Here is a 17044-nt window from a genome sequence, read left to right as displayed (position 1 = left end):
GATGCATGGATGCATACAGGCCTTGTCATCATCTATACTGACTGGTCTCTCTCCCTCTCTTCTCATGGAAACTTCTACAGGAAAACATACTGTTTTCTCACCTCCCCATTTGTTTTCAACCCAGTGAAATTTAGCTTCACCACCATCACCACATGCCTGACGCTGTTCTGCCCCATCCAGTGGGTCTTGCCAGTTCTTGACCCACAGGGGCGCTCAGCAGCCTTTCACGCCATTGCCCAATCCACCTGTTGAATCTCTTGCCACTCTTGGCTTCCACGATGCCCCCTCTCCTGGGTTCCCTGCTCCTTCTCGGGCTATTTCTTCTGATTGCCTACGTCTCAAATGCTGGTATGCTTTCCAGGCATCTCTACCCTGAGCCCTCCTCTCTCTCTTCAGGATACCCTCTGGGTGGCCCCACAGTTAACTGCCACCTGCGGGCCGATGATGTTGAATTTCGTCTTCCCCAGAGCAGCAGACCTCATCTGCCACTGCCTCCTGGACTTCTCCACTCAGATATCCCGTGTCACCTCAGACTAAGCAGGTCCAAAACAGAACTAATGTTCCCACTAAAATTGGCTTCCTTGTGCCTTTCCTTTCTGGGTTTAAAATATTCTTGGTTTTAAACTCATAACTGGGGCACCTGGGTGGCTCAGTCAGTTAAGCGTCTGCCTTCGGCTCAGGTCACAATCCCAGGGTCCTGGGATTGAGCCCCGCATCGGGCTCTCTGCTCAGCGGGAAGTCTGCTTCTCCCTCTGTGATCTCCCTCACTCTCTCTCTCAAGTAAATAAATAAAATCTTAAAAAAATAAAATAAACTCATAACTTTTTTGGTTTAAACACATTTATCCAAACTAGAAATACAGATGGCATTCTTCACTCCTTCTGTCTCTACACCCTTCACCCACCCACAGCCAGTCGATCCCGAAGTGTGATTGATTCTGCCCTCCCTCCGAGAGCACCGTCTTTCCCTCAGTTCTGACCACCATCCCAGCATACTGATGGGCTCCTTGCATCCAGTCCTGCCTCGTTTTCCAAACTATTCTAGACACATTTACCACCATGAGTTTTTGAACAAAAAGCCTGGCCACCTGCCACCCTGGGATGGGTGCATCGCTGCTCCTAGGCATGCATCACTCCTCACGACCCAGCTGTGTGGACCTCCCCGTCACTCACACTTTGAGTTCCAGTAATGCCATATTGTTTCCTCATGATGATCCCGCTGTCTGGCGCACTAGCCCTCTCCTTCCTCTACATGGCTAACTCTTCCTCATACTTCCAGAGTCACACAGAGATGAGTTTGCCAGCTCCCCAACACGCCCCGAGCACCCTGTGCTTCTGCCATCCCTCTGTCCCACAGGACTGTGATGTACAGTAATCATTCCCTCCATAAGAGAACTTCCAAGGAACACTGGCCGTCTTGTGTATCTTCACATCCTAAAAGCCAAGCCGAGTTGTGGGTATGGAGTGACTGTTCAGTGGGTGCTGCTTACACTGAAGCATCCTGAGGTCCTGACCCCAAGAGCATGAACCTGCCCCGCCAAAGTGGGGGGCGGGGAGGCAATGGGGGGAACCTCACTGAGCTCTTCACACCCGGCAGACACTGCGCTGGGCCTTTGCAGGATGTTTTCTAACGTGAGCTCCTCTAATCCTCTCAACAACTCAAGGTTCGTAGGAGTAATATCTCCCATTTACAGACGAGGACATCAAGTTCACTGCTTTACAGAGACTGTTTTTGACTTTTTGTAGCAAAGCGACTTAAAACTAATTTCATCCTGAGCGAGTCATGGCAGGTCGAGAGGGGTAAGGAGTGAGGGCTGGTGATTCAGAGACCAGACACCCGCCAGCAGGGTCTCCCCTCTCTCTCTCTCTCTCTCTCTCTCTCAACTCAGCGCTCTCCCAGCCCAGGACTCCCCCCCATTTCTGACCACCCCCTTTCTTTTTCCATGCCCCTCTCTGGCCAGGCCAGCCAGGGCCCTGGTCAACAGCTGCAGGAAGAGGGCAAGGGGGCTCACTGATCAGGTGTCATCCGCACCAGAGCTAACACGGCAGTGACAGTGGCAGCGGCAACAGGGACCCAACACCTGGCTTCAGCTCAAGACACCCCCATGACACTGCTAGGGCCCCACGCACCCAGCTTTCAGAGAATGATGGGGGAGGGCAGGCTCCAGACTGACATAGGGCCTTCTGGAACTCCCTCGTTCTGTGAGCTCATCTTCTAGAACCATCTTCACCTCCTGAGCTTTGACTGGTCTCCTGAGCCCCTCAATTTCGGGGCTGGAGACACATTAGGAGTATCTAAGCCCAACCCTCCTTGGCCACCTCCACACACACTTGCACACACAAGTTGAAGGATGACTTCTGCTCCCAACAGATCCTTCAGGTGGTTGCCCAGTGATGACAATGGCAGGTGCCCACGGCCTCCCCAGGCAGCCTACCTCACCATCACACTCCTCTGACTGGCAGAAAGTTTTTTCTTAGTGTGCCGAGCCACAAAAGGCCCACTTCCTACATCTGCATGATGACAGTTCAGTGTGGACAAGCCTGGGACAAAGGTGACGCTGTTGACCCTACAGTCTGAGGGACAAAGCAGTGACGTGGAAGGCCACATGACGCCCATGTCTGTGTCCCACAGAGGCCCCTGCTTGCATAGCAGTTAGAGCATGGGCTTTGGAGTCACGTGGATCTGGGAATGAATGCAGGCACTAGTGACTACCAGCTGGGTGACCCAGAAAAAGTGACTTAACCTCTTAGTTTCCTCAGTTCTCAAATGGGAATAACAATACCAGGAGTATTCAGTGTTTGGGACTCAGGGTGCTCAGTACATAGGAGCAATGACTGTAAGAACAGAGGACAGCCAGAAATGTATGGAGTGGCCCCTGCTCGCCCTCTCTGCCTGGGGCTCACCCCAGACCGACCAGTTTAGAATCAAGAGTTGGCCCAGATCACCTTAGGATTTCTTTTTTTTTTTTTAATTGTGGTACGAACACGTAACATGAGATCTACCATCAACAAGTCTCTAAGTGCAGAGCAGAGCGCTGTTGACCATCCATGCAATGTTGTACAGAAGCTCTCTAGAGCTTATTCATCTTGCTTAACTGAAAACTTTATGCCTATCGATTAATAACTCCCCATTTCTCCCTCCCTAGCCCCTGGGAGCCACCATTCCTCTCTGTGTCTACGAACTTGTCTACTGTAGATGCCTCATATAAGAATCATGGAGTCTTTATCTTTCTGTGACCAGTCCATTTCACTCAGCACAACGGCCTCCAGGTTCATCCATGTTATCGCCTATTACAGAATTTCCTTCTTTCTTAAGGCTAAATAGTATACCATTGTGGGAATGTACCACATTTGCTGGAACCATTCATCTGTCCACGAACATGTAGGTTGTTCCCACATCTCAGCTATTGTGAATAATGCTGCAGGGAACATGGGAGTGCTAATATCTCTTTGCGATCCTGACTGCAATTATTTCGTATAAATACCCAGAAGTGAGATTTCTAAATCATATGGTAGTTTTATTTTTAATGTTTTCCACAGTGGCTGCCCCGTTTTGTCTTCCCACCAACAGCACACGAAGGTTCCAATGTCTCTACATCCTCACCAACGCTTGTGGTCTTTTGTTTTTTTGATAATACCATCCTGACAGAGATGAGGTGATAGGTCCTTGTGGTTTTGATTTGCATTTCTTTGATGATTAGTGACATTAAGCATTTTTTCTTTTCATATACCTGTTGACCTTTTGCATGTCCTCTTTGGAAAAATGTCTCCTCGGCATCAGTATTTCTTAAGAGCTCCCCAGATGACTCCAACATGCAGCCAGGCTTGAGCCTTCAGAGCCCTGGACTTGAGTTAGGTACACCCAAGTTCAATGTCTTGCTTTGCCCCTGACTGGCTATTCACCCCGCCCTGCCTGCTGGAAGCACAGTCCTTAATCTCCCCCAAGCCTCGTTTTGCTCCTCTGTAAAATGGAAATAATCCTCCTTCACTTTCCCAACGCATGAAGATGTCTATCACTTAGTTCAGTACATTTTAGCTGTCGTTTTTATTGTCTGGCCCTTGGTGGTGATTCTGTGTGGTTGAGTTTTGGGGTTTTTATGGCATCGGCCTGCTTTTACTATTTTATCGCTTCTTTTTATTGAGTAATCTTTCAGCTTATTTTATTTTATTGTATGTTTTGTTATTTCCCACTTGACTTTCACTTTTAAATGGTGAATAAGAAACAGCAGCTCAAAAGGAACAGTTATGAGGGCAAGATAAGGCCCCATTTGGGGATCAGCGGGTCTTTATTTCTCCGCTGAACTCTGCACATGTCTTTCCTGTTTCCCCGAAGGCAGCTCAGATTCTTGACCACATCCTAGCAGAGACCCTCCACTGGCTCCCTGCAGGTTTAAATTCTCCAGCAGCAGCTTCTCAGCCCCAGCGGCACATTAGAGAAAATACTGCTCCCCATCCCAATCTTATCAAAATCTCTGGGGATGGGGCTTAGGCATCAGTATTTTTTTTTTTCATGCTTCCAGGTGATCCCAGAGTACTACCCAGGCTGAGAACCACCATTCTAACCAAATTTTTATAGCTCCCTCAATGTGTGACAATGCTTTGTGTCCATGTCATGTAAGCTATGTGCCATGTTATTCCCTCTGTCAGACATGCCCTCTCTCTCCAACTCCCTGGCTGGCTCCTAGCCCTCCTGAGAGCATCACTGAAGCTGGCCTTCCTCCCCCGGCCCCCCTGGGCTGAGTTAGGAGTTCCCCCACATCCTTACACAGCATTTGAAGCTAATCTGTCATCTCAGCTTCCCATCACATGACACCAGTGTCTTCTTTCTCCTTTGCTCCCAGTAGACTGGCAGGTGCCTGACGAGTCCCTCGTCTCTATGTTCCCCTTTGTCAAGAACAAGATTCTTTAAATGCCATGTAAAGAAATGAAGAAATGGGGCGCCTGGGTGGCTCAGTTGGTTAAGCGACTGCCTTCGGCTCAGGTCATGATCCTGGAGTCCCGGGATCGAGTCCCACGTCGGGCTCCCTGCTCAGCAGGGAGTCTGCTTCTCTCTCTGACCCTCCCCCCTCTCATGCTCTCTCTCTCTATCTCATTCTCTCTCTCAAATAAATAAATAAAATCTTTAAAAAAAAAAAAAAAAAAAGAAATGAAGAAATGAATGAAAATCACCCAGTCAGTTGATTCAAAAGAACTGTAGCCCAGGGGACTCCATCAAGGAGAGCATTAAAGCTGATACAAAGGGATGGCTTGGACCGTGGAAAAACTTCCTCCTCTGGCTGCAGGTAGGGAGAGCCTGGAGCCCCTAGAGAAAGACCTGCTCACCTGGTCCACGCCAAACTTACTGCATCGAAAACAGAATTCACCTTGTCAATAGGTTATGTCTCTGTTATTTCCACCATTGATCAGGGTACGGAGCTGTAATTGCAAGACACGGTTATCAGGAGGTCTAAAGTCACTAAGCCTACACTAACTAGTCTCACATCAGCATATTCTTTCAGTTTTGTGTCTCCTTTATTATTCTATCTTCCTTCTTATAATGGTAAATCTTATATGTCTACTTGACTGGGCCACGGGGTGCCCAGATATTCAGTCAAACATTATCTGTGTTTCTGTGAGGGTGTTTCTGGATGAGATTAACATTTTTTTTCATTGAAATATATTAGACATATAATGTATAAATTTAAGGTGTACAACATGTTAATTTTGTACGTTTACATATTGTAATATGATTGCCATTGTGGCGATAATTAGCACATCTACCATGATACATAATTATTTATTGCTAGTGGTTGGAATAATTGAGTTCTAGTCTCCTAGCAAGTTTGAGTATTTTTTTTAAGATTTTATTTATTTGTCAGAGAGAGAGAGGGAGAGAGCCAGCACAAGCAGGGCAGAGGGAGAAGCAGGCTCCCCGCTGAGCAAGAAGCCCAATCCGGGACTCCATCCCAGGACCCTGGGGTCACGACCTGAGCCAAAGGCAGACCCTCAACTGACCGAGCCACCCCGGTGTCCCACAAGTTTGAGGATTACACTACAGTATTGTTGTCTGTACTCGCTATACTGTGCATTAGATGAAATTAGCATTTAAATCAGATAGACTGAGTAAAGCAGAGTGTCCTCCCTAATGTGGGCAGGCCTTGTCCAATCAGTGGAAGGCCTGACTAGAACAAAAGGGCTGATCCTTCCTAAATAAGAGGGAATTCCCCCTGCCTGTGTTCAAACGCAGACATCAGCTTTTCCCCTGCCTGTGGAATCAAACTGAAACATCAGCTCTTCCTGCCAGCCTTTGGACTGGAGCTCCATCCCTGGTTCTCTTGGGTCTTCGGCTTACCAACTCAGCCCATGGATCTTGGGACTTGCCTGCCTCCATAACTGCATGAGACTTACCATGAATTTGCTAAGATGTCTGTGTGTGTGTGTGTGTGTGTGTGTGTGTGTGTGGTCATTGTTGCAACCAAACTTTGTTAGAGGTGTATAGATACAGATATACACATCCTACTGGTTCTGTTCCTCAGGAGAACCCTGACTGATCCCCTCCTCGTGTGAAGTTGCTAGAAACCCACTGAACAGTTGTGAGGCTCCTCAGTCCATGTCATTCCCTCTATTGGCTGACACTCTCCCCACCCTCTCTATGATTTGTGGCTTCTACAGCACAGGGCAGCCGGCTGAGCAGCCAGACTGGGCTCGGGTTCTAATATTACAAGACTTACTGGCTCTGAGATCTTGGCAGGGCACTTAGCCTTGCTGCCCCTCAGTATATGCATGCAAAGCATCTTACACAGTACCTGGCACCAAGCAGACTCCATTAAAAGGTACTTCTTAATTATTATTATTTTAGGGACAGGAAACCAAGTAACCATTCTTTTGGGAAGTGCACTTGAATTGTCAAAAACAGCTCTGAGTGAAAGCACCGAAGGATATGGCAAAGTAAAAGCTCGAGCTTGTTTTAACCGATCAGAGGTTTTTTCCTCATCCAAGTTTGTGCTATGTTGGCCCCTCACTGAAGTCACAAGATCTCTGGATAAGCAGGGAATTACTCTACTAGCATTATCTTCTTGGACTTATATCCCAGGGATTTGCTCCCCGGGAAACCAAGATAGCCCAAAGAAAAAGGGAAACATTCATCTTCAAAAAAGTGTCTGTTCATCCCCGTCACACTCTCCCTCCCCATCCTGCTGCGCTTCAGAGGTCAAAAATGGGTCTCTATCTCTGTCCCCGCCACTCAGCCTATCTGATCTGGGACTGCAATGATCTCCTAACTGGTCTCTCTACATGTGTAAACCTCGTGGGACTCAGGGTAGCACCAAGATGGTCCTTGACAATCTGACCTCTCCCCATGTCTGCAGTCTCGGCACCCTGCACGCTCCCCCTGCAACACCACCTGGGGGCTTCCACAGTCCCAAACCACCAACTCTTCCCCAAACTTTTCTACCCCAAATCTCTCCCCATTGGGCACCAGATAGCTCCATTTCATCTTTCAAAATCCGCCCAGCATTGCGACATTTGCAGGGAGCATTAATGCGACACACACTGCCTCCTGAACCCTCCAATCCGTTTTCTTGCCCCAGCACCTTCTTCTCTCTCTCAGAACTACCGCCTTACGTTATCATTTACAGTGTACATGACTGGAGCCCTGTCTGCGAGCTTTTCCCAAACAAGGAGTATGTTATATGTGTCTCTGTATTTCCTTAACTCTTAATGGGTGAGGCACACAGAAGGCATGAGGGAGTACATTTAAAAACACACTGGGGAGCGACTGGGTGGCTCAGTCATTAAGCGTCTGCCTTCGGCTCGGGTCATGATCCCAGGTCCTGGGATCAAGCCCCACGTCCGGCTCCCTGCTCCGCAGGGAGCCTGCTTCTCCCTCTCCCACTCCCCCTGCTTGGGTTCTCTCTCTCGCTGTGTCCCTCTCTGTCAAATAAATAAATAAAATCTTTAAACACACACACACACACACACACACACACACACACACACTGGTTGGGGAGGAATAAAGATGAATGTCACTATAAAGAGGCCTCATGAGGGAGATTCTGTGATGGGACCAGTTCTCTCTTTTGATTGGAGTCGTAGGTACACAAAATCTACACGTTATAAGGCAACAGAGGACTATGCAGGCACATTGTAGCAATGTTGATGCCCTGATTTTGATAGTATACTGTAGTTATGTAAGATGTAGCCATCGGGGGAAAGGGAATGAAGGATACAAGGGATCTCTCTCTACTCGTTTTGCAACTTTCTGTGAGTCTGTAATTATTCGATAATAAAAAGATTTTTAAAAAGGCAAAATGCACAGGCTAGTTTTACTGTTCTGACTAATCTAATAAAATAATGGGAAATAAGGGGCAGTCAACTCTGGAATTATTCACAAAGTCTAATTTAAGATTATTTAAAAGCGACTAGCTAGAGGGTGAATGTTAGAACATAAACATAACCCAACTGTGCTTCAACATCTGGTTTATTTAGCAATTGCACCAAGCTTCTGCTCGAAAGGCCTTCCAACCAGTGTCTAAGTGGTTAGGACCCCGAGTTGAATGATCAGGTCTGTGCAGCTGTGGGGGCTGAAGGAGGTCACGCAGGATAAAACCCCTTGGGAAAACCTAAAGCTTCAGTTACACTCTCTGACCAGCCCAAAAGAGGCTGAATGGAAGGAAGACACCTGCACGCCTGACCCATGACTTTGGGAAGCTGTGGGACCTAAAATTCTGCATGCACACTCTGAGCAACTTGGGACCCTTCACAAGCTGGAGATGTCGAAAAGCGAGGCTTCCTGTAAGCTGACACCTTCAAAAGCTTAAAGCCTCTACAAACCCAAGGCCTCTCAAATCCTGAGATTCCTAGCGATGAGGGTGGGCTAACAACCTGATGGCTTCCAGAGCCTAGAGCTCTAGGAGCCCGGGGCCCCGAGTACCTAATGACTCTAATAACGTGGGGCCTTTGAGAACCATGAAGCCTTTCATAAACTGCAAAATTGAATAACCTGGGGCTTCTAACAACCCAAGACCGATAATAAACTGAGACTCTTAGCAACCCAGGTCTCCTAGCAACCTGAGGACTCTAATTATCAGAGACTCCTAGCAACCAGGGAGATTGTGCAAACTGGGGGCCCAGCACACATCTAACCCTGGACCTGGACTGCCTCCCATTCTGCAGGGACTGCACACGGAATCTTGAGAGGCAGTGTGACCTAAGGCATAGAGGCTACTTGGGAACCGATGGCCCGTGTTCTGATTTTGCCACTCACGAACTGTATAGACTTTGGCTTAACCTCCCTAAGTTTCCCTACACAGAAGACGAGAATGATTATAGTACTTGCTCATGAAACTATTGTGAGAATCAGGTAAGAAGGCTTATGGAAAAGCATCTTAACAGCTATACATATGCACGTTGCCATTTGTGACGGCACCCTCTCCCCTCCCATCCCGATACCCACCATATTCCATCGGTTCTGCTTCCAAAACATCTTTCCCATCTATACCAGCTCCGTCACCACCACCAAAGTCAGTCTTCATTGCCAACAGTTATCTTTCCAACACATAAGTGCTACCATGTCACTTTTGCTGTAGGCTTCCACAGGCCCCCTTGCTCTTGGAGTCAAATTCAGACTCTTGGCCATGGTACCTAAACTCTTCATGGTCAACCTCTATCTTCCCAGCTTCATTTTCAATCACTCCTCCAACCCCCACTTCCCTTATTCATTCCAAAACAACCCTGAGAGGTGGGGATTAATCATCTCAGTTTCACAGATACAGAAAATGGGACTGAAAGAAGTAGCTTGCCAAGTGCATACAGCCTTGAAGCACTGATTTGAAAGTCAAGTCTGACTCCAAAACCCAAGTTCTTTGATTGCAAAGCCATCAGGGCCTCCTGAAAGCTTCCAAAAATGTGATTCTCTGGTTACTCTCTCTCTCTCTTTTAAAAATATTTATTTATTTATTTGACAGAGAGAGAGAGCACGAGCAGGGGCAGGGGCAGAGGGAGAGGCAGGCTTCCCACTGAGCCCATGCGGGGCTCGATGCGGGGCTCGATGCGGGGCTCGATGCGCGGCTCGATCCCAGGACCCTGGGATCATGACCTGAGCCGAAGGCAGACGCTTAACCGACTGAGCCACCCAGGCGCCCCTCTCTGGTTACTCTCTTAATAAACCAACTTTGGTCTTGTCCCAAAGGCCCCTCCCGCCCCCCCGCCCCCCGCCTTTCTGCAGGGGCAACTGGACGACTTTCAGCTTTGGTGGAGCTCAAGGATTGACACCAGGGGGCGCTATCCTCATACACAAAAACAGTAAATACATCAGACCTTAGAGACGCGACCACGCCCAGTAATGCTTAACCTGTGACCTCATTGGGCCATATGGCTCACGTGTAATTTTAAGATAAATGATTAGAAACCTGCCTCCATGTTACTGCTCCTCAAAAAGACCCAGTTATTAACATTTTAGTGGCTTAAAAAAGTCACTTTTATTAACATTTCTCCTGTCAATGAAACAGGGTAATCTGAGTTTTAAGAATAAACATATTCCTCCATAGGACTCAATAAAGCTACTATCATTAATTAAGTAATTTATTTATTTATTTATCTATCTATCTATTTATTTATTTAAGAGAGAGAGAGACAGAGCACGAGCAGTGGGTAAGAGGGAGAAGGAGAAGCAAACTCCCCACTGAGCAGGGAGCCCGATGCAGGGCTCAATCCCAGGACCCTGAGATCATGACCTGAGGCGAAGGCAGACGCTTAACTGACTGAGCCACCCAGGCGCCTCTACTCTCATTTTTAATTAAAATTAATTCAACTTATAAACACCTTTATTGCCCTGTTTGAGTCTCAAGATTGGGGATGTGAGGAGGTTGATGGGGACAGCAAGGAGACTGCTCCTCACTGGTCCAGTCTGACATCCTCATTTTATTAAGGTGAAGACAGCAGTCCCCAAAGGGAAAGTCAACAGCTCCAGAACCCACAGCAAGTAAGAGTCAGGGCAGAGAGCAGATCTAACTTTCCAGAACATAACTTCATAGTAATACACTCCGATTGTAATGGATGAGGAATACACAAGAGGAACCCCCTGACATTATTGCTCATGGGCCCAGAGCACGAACCGAGGAACAGTTAGCCTGAGTGTTGTGTGGGGCTCCTTATGATGTGTGGAAGAGAAACCATGTTTGGTTGTCTGGGTGTGTTCACCTATAGCCTCATCTGGGGCCTGGGGATAATGATACATACCTCTCAGAAGATCTGGCTTTCATGCTGTGTGCCCTCCGCCCCTGTCCTGCACCCCTCTGAGAGCTGTTCTCTCTGGGCTGAGATCAGAGACCCCAGCAGGTTCTCCCAAGGCGCTGAGAGGTTGGGTTGGGAGGAGAGATTTTTGTCCCCTTAGCACCCAAAACAATTTCTCTCCCAAACTGCAAGGGAAGAGCTGAGCTCCAGGTTCTTGCTCAACTAGGGGTGGATTTGTCGCCCAGGAGACACTTAGTAATGACGGAAGACATTTTTGATGACCACAACTGGGGAGAAGAATGCTACCGGCATTTAGTGAGTAGAAGTCAGGCATGCTGCTAAACATCTTACAATGCACAAGGCAGCCCCCTAAAACAAAGAATTACTCAGCCCAAAATGTCAATAGTGCTGAGGTCAAAATACCCTTCTATACAGCATAGAGCAGTCTCGGTCTGGTTACTCTTGTGCTCCTGTCTTCTGTGTGATGCTGGATGAGCCATTTTATCCCTAGGCTGCATTCAGTTTCCTGACCTGTGAAATGAGATACTTGGGTTTGGTTTGATGATCTTCATGGTCCCTCCTAACATTCTCATCCTCCAGCTATTCTTCCTAATCATCCACCTGGTGACTGGGCTTCTGGAGTTTTGAGTCTCCATAAGCAGAAAGGAGAGCATCCTCATCTCCATTTCTTCAACTATAATATGGGAATAATTATTCCTACTTCACCAGTTCGTACGTTGGTGTGAGGAGAAAGGGGGAATAACCTTACACACAGTTGGTGGCTAATAAACATTTGTCTTTAAGAAAATAAACATCATAATGGATCAGCAGGGGGAAAAGTTCAAGGTAACTGTGATTTCCTAAAAATGTCCTCATTCAGCAACCTCCAGGCCAGAGGGACCTCTGAGACAAGAAAATCACATTTTTCGAAACTTTCCAAGAGGCAGCTATAATCTTGGACTTTGTAGGCTGCCTCGTGAGATGGAAAGACCTTGGGCTTTGGAGATACACAGGCCTGAATTCAGGCCTCTGACCCATCCTAAGAGAAACATTTCTACCAGGAAGAAAAAAAAGTGTCCAATGGAAGAATCATTTCAACTGCTCAGTCGATACGGAGTGGAGGTTACAGAGTTTTGATGTCAAATCTGGCCTGAATTCAAGCCCCTCCTCTGCCAATCCCAACTGAATGACCTAATTGTCAGTAAGGATGATAATAAGGCAAATCAATTTAGGAGCCTTGTGAATTTCGTATGAGGGAAAGCATCTAGTAAGTGCCTAATAAATGTTCCCTCTTGTTATTACATGTTACGCAGTCATGGGTCCCAGTCAATAGATTCCCTGCCTGGGCTCACTTACATTCTTACTTAAGATTTTAATGAGAAATCACAAACATTGTCAAATCCTCTATGGTTCCAGGAGAAAGATATTTGGTGGCCTGTGCTATGCTCCCACCTACACACACACACACACTCACATCCACTTACATATGGAAAAGCTAACTTTGGGCATTTAATCAAGGTGAAGATCTGAAGGATGGAGTGGATACCCTTGTGTTTTTTAAACCCCGGGATCTTCTCCCTCCCTCCACCGCATGCCCAAGAACCTGCGAATCAGAGAGGTTGACTGCCCTTGACCATTTAAAGTGGGATGGGCAGGGGCGCCTGGGTGGTTCAGTCAGTTAAGTGTCTGCCTTCAGCTCAGGGCATGATCCTAGGGTCCTGGGATCGAGCCCCGCATCAGGCTCCCGGCTCAGCAGCTCCCTCTCTCTCTGCCGTTCCCCCCAGCTTGTGCTCTCTCTCTCTCTCAAATAAATAAATAAAATCTTTTTTTAAAATAAATAAAGTGGGGAAGGCATCTTATGAGCACTGAGTAATGTACAGAATTGTTGAATCATTTTATTGTACATTTGAAACTAATTATACTTGAATAAAAGAGGAGGAGAGGAACTGTCTTACCCCTGAGCCTCAGTAAAGAAAGCAATCCCGTAAAACAGACTCTGTCCCAGAGTTAAGACCATCTTTTATTGATTCAGGGTCAACAAGGATGTAGATCAGTTAAGCTGCACAGAGACCTAATGTTGTGAAATGCCAAGTCCCATGGCTAACCATCAAAAAGCAAACATCCAAAATACAAGGAAACACCGCCCCCAAGGAATGATCAGAGCCTATACCACTCCACTGGATCTAAAATCCAGATCACCAGCGTCTTGGGAAGGCTCCCACGTGGAGGGCAGCAAAGGCGCTCAGACTGCACACTGCTTAAAACAGAGCCCTGCAAACAAGCGCAGAGTCCATGGGGCTGAAGGGCACATCTGTGAACCCCCGGGTATGTATTTCTGTTGCTGGTAGTGTGGAAAGAGTCAGGCTGGCAGAAGAGACAAACAGATGGGAAGACAGGAAGACAGAGGAGATAGAGGGGGACAGTGGGCACCCCGAGAAAGAGACGCAGGCAGCAACTATCCCGTTCTCGTTCCTTAAACATTCTTTTTTTTTTTTTTTTAAGTAATCTCTACACCCAACATGGGGCTTGAACTCAGGACTCCAAGATCAAGAGTCATGCGCTCTACAGACTAATCCAGCCAGGCGCCCATGGCTCCTGAAACATTCTAAATAAGAAGTGGAAGCTTGCTCCTCTCCTTGTCAATCCTTTCTCCAGAAAAGGTAGATTTAGTTATCTCTCAGTTTCCTCATCAAAGGAAGCTCATTTATTCAGAGGTAATGGAGTGGTTCCAGAAGCTTTTATCTAATTATATCATCAGAAGAATTCAACACCTGGCTTTAAAAAGCACTCCCTTCCTTCTAGTCTGGGGCAAGGGGTTGAGGACAAGCCAGGGCAGGGCTGGGTAGGGGGAGAATTTCCGCTCCAGGGCTGCCCTCCGAGGAAGGCAGCCCTAAAGGCTCCCGGCAAAGGGTCAAACAGGGAAGCAAGCTCAAGGGTGAAAGTAGCAGTGGTTAGGAGATCTGCTCTGGCCAGGATGAGGGTACCTCAGGAGCGGGTCTAAGCAGCCAGCCGAAGCGGGGTGTACATCCTGGAAGATCTGTCCATCTGCGCAAGCGGGTTGGGAAGCCGACAGGCACCTGGCCCTATTTTCTTGTTTCTCACTATCTTCTCACTGCCTTGCCCAGATGCTGGTCCATGACAGATAAATGCACGCCGAATGCGTGAGAGTAAGACAAAGCCCCTGTAGACGCCAGGTCCGCTCACCCCCTTCTTGCCTCCACCTGCCTGTAGGAATAAGAGCAGGTGCCACTGCCCTTCTAATGACTTCCCAGGGTAGTTTTTATGAAATCGCTAAGTATAATTAGGGACCAAGAGCAAAATACAGACACTGCCAAGTTGTAAAGGACAGGAACATTGTAGGAGAAATCTGATGGGAAACGCGCAATGGGGAGACAGATCTGGAGGTTGAGCTCTGGGGCCAGTCCCTGGGAGAGGTAAAGGTGGGCCTGACAACAGGTGCCCTCAGGGCTTGTCCTCACTGCTGCATGGCTGGACCTTGCTTCCTGGTCTGGCCAGATGCAGGGAGCTGCGGCCAACGAAAGAGCAAAAACATGCAGAGTCCACATGGGAAGGAGCTGGTCTGTGGCTTAGTTCTAGAGACAGCAACCAGGTTGCTTGCCCAAACAGCACTGCTGAAACTGAGAATCTTAACCGGGCTCCACGCCCCTCGTAGAGCCCAATGCGGGGCTCGATCTCATGACCCTGAGATCGTGACCTGAGCCGAAATCAAGAGTCAGATGCTTAACCGACTGAGCCACCCAGCGCCCCTTGGGTGTGCTCCTCCTTAAGCATGGCTTCAGATCCCTGGCTCCCGTAGGACAAAGTGCTCCATGAAATCGCCTAGGATAGGAGTGGCTGTCAAATGATAGTCCACAAAGCTTGGGACACTCTGCAGAGACGTCCCAGGAGGCCCTGCAGGGGAGTAGGGGGCAGAGTTCTGCCCACCCCCACTTCTATCAGAAGAACTTCCCTCCTGTCTATATTACATATGAAAGTTCAATGTAAGGATTTGTTTGAAGAAAAGTTCTGAAGCTAAAAAAGGTAGATTAGTTACTGGTCTCAGATCTTCACTCCCCTGTGGGAACGTGGTACATCCACACTCTTACCATGGTTTCGTAGTGGACAGAGTACGGATCCCCAGGCCCTGACTCTGGGCTTACCTATGCTTGGATCCACGGGATGCTTGCATGACACAAGCAAAGACTTGAAATGTGCTTGTGCCATGGGACCTACTCTCTAGAACTCCTTCTTTTTTCCATGAGAAAAATTTGCCCCCATGGGCTACCAGCCCAAGGAGGCACGTGGAGTAGACCTGGACCAAATCCACAGCTTGGAGCCAGGCTGAGCTGAGCCCGCTATAGATCAGCTGAATCCTCGCCAACAGGCAGCCCTGCAAGCCCAAAAGAAAGACTCCTGATAAGCCACTGACATTTCAAAATTGTTATACAGCAAATAACTAACCACACAATGCTTTTTAAGAGCGCTTCAAGTGCCTTCATTTAAAGAAAAGAGTCTGATTACTTAAAGAAGCAGGAGGAGAAGGAAAAGGAGGAGAAAGGAAAAAAAAAAAACAGTTGATAGAAAGATGCTTGTTTCTCTGGTGCAGCCACTCTGGAAAACAGTATGGAGGTTCCTCAAAAAGTTGAAAATAGAGCTACCATATGATCCAGCAATTGCACTACTGGGTATTTACCCCAAAGATACAAAAGTAGGGATCCGAAAGGGTACGTGCACCCCGATGTTTATAGCAGCAATGTCCACAATAGCCAAACTGTGGAAAGAGCCAAGATGTCCATCAACAGATGAATGGATAAAGAAGATGTGGTATATATATACAATGGAATATTATGCAGCCATCAAAAGGAATGAGATCTTGCCATTTGCAACGACATGGATGGAACTGGAGGGTATTATGCTGAGCGAAATAAGTCAAACAGAGAAAGACATGTATCATATGACCTCACTGATATGAGGAATTCTTAATCTCAGGAAACAAACTGAGGGTTGCTGGAGTGGGGGGTGGGGTGGGAGGGATGGGGTGACTGGGTGATGGACACTGGGGAGGGTATGTGCTCTGGTAAGCGCTGTGAATTGTGCAAGACTGTTGAATCTCAGATCTGTACCTCTGAAACAAATAATGCAATATATGTTAAGAAAGAAAAAAGAAGAAGAATGTGGCAGGAGGGGAAGAATGAAGGGGGGGAAATCGGAGGGGTAGACGAACCATGAGAGACGATGGACTCTGAAAAACAAACTGAGGGTTCTAGAGGGGAGGGGGGTGGGAGGATGGGTTAGCCTGGTGATGGGTATTGAGGAGGGCACATTCTGCATGGAGCACTGGGTGTTATGCACAAACAATGAATCATGGAACACTATATCTAAAACTAACGATGTAATGTATGGGGATTAACATAACAATAAAAAAATTAAAAAAAAAAAGAAAGATGCTTGTTTCTACCACTTTGAAGAGCAATTTCACAACATCTAGTAAAGCTGAAGGTACAAATACATACCTTACCATTCAACCATTCCACTGTTAGGTGATTACATACCATAGAACAAGGGTCAGAAATTTTTTTCCATAAAGGACCAGAGAGTAAATATTTTAGGCTTTTTAGACTATGCAGTCTCAGTCCCAACTACTCCACTCTGCCATTTTAGGATGAAAGCAGCCTTAGACAATACTTTAATGAATGCATGTGGCTGTGTTCCAATAAAACTTCTCTTGGATGCTGAAATGTGAATTTCATATAATTTTCATGTGTCACAAAATATGCTTATTTTTTTAGTCATTAAAAATGTAAAAACCAACCATTTGGTTGAATTAATAGACA

This window comes from Halichoerus grypus, chromosome 2 (assembly GCF_964656455.1).
Source record: "Halichoerus grypus chromosome 2, mHalGry1.hap1.1, whole genome shotgun sequence".
Lineage (NCBI taxonomy): Eukaryota > Metazoa > Chordata > Mammalia > Carnivora > Phocidae > Halichoerus > Halichoerus grypus.
This window is presented reverse-complemented; position numbering follows the sequence as displayed.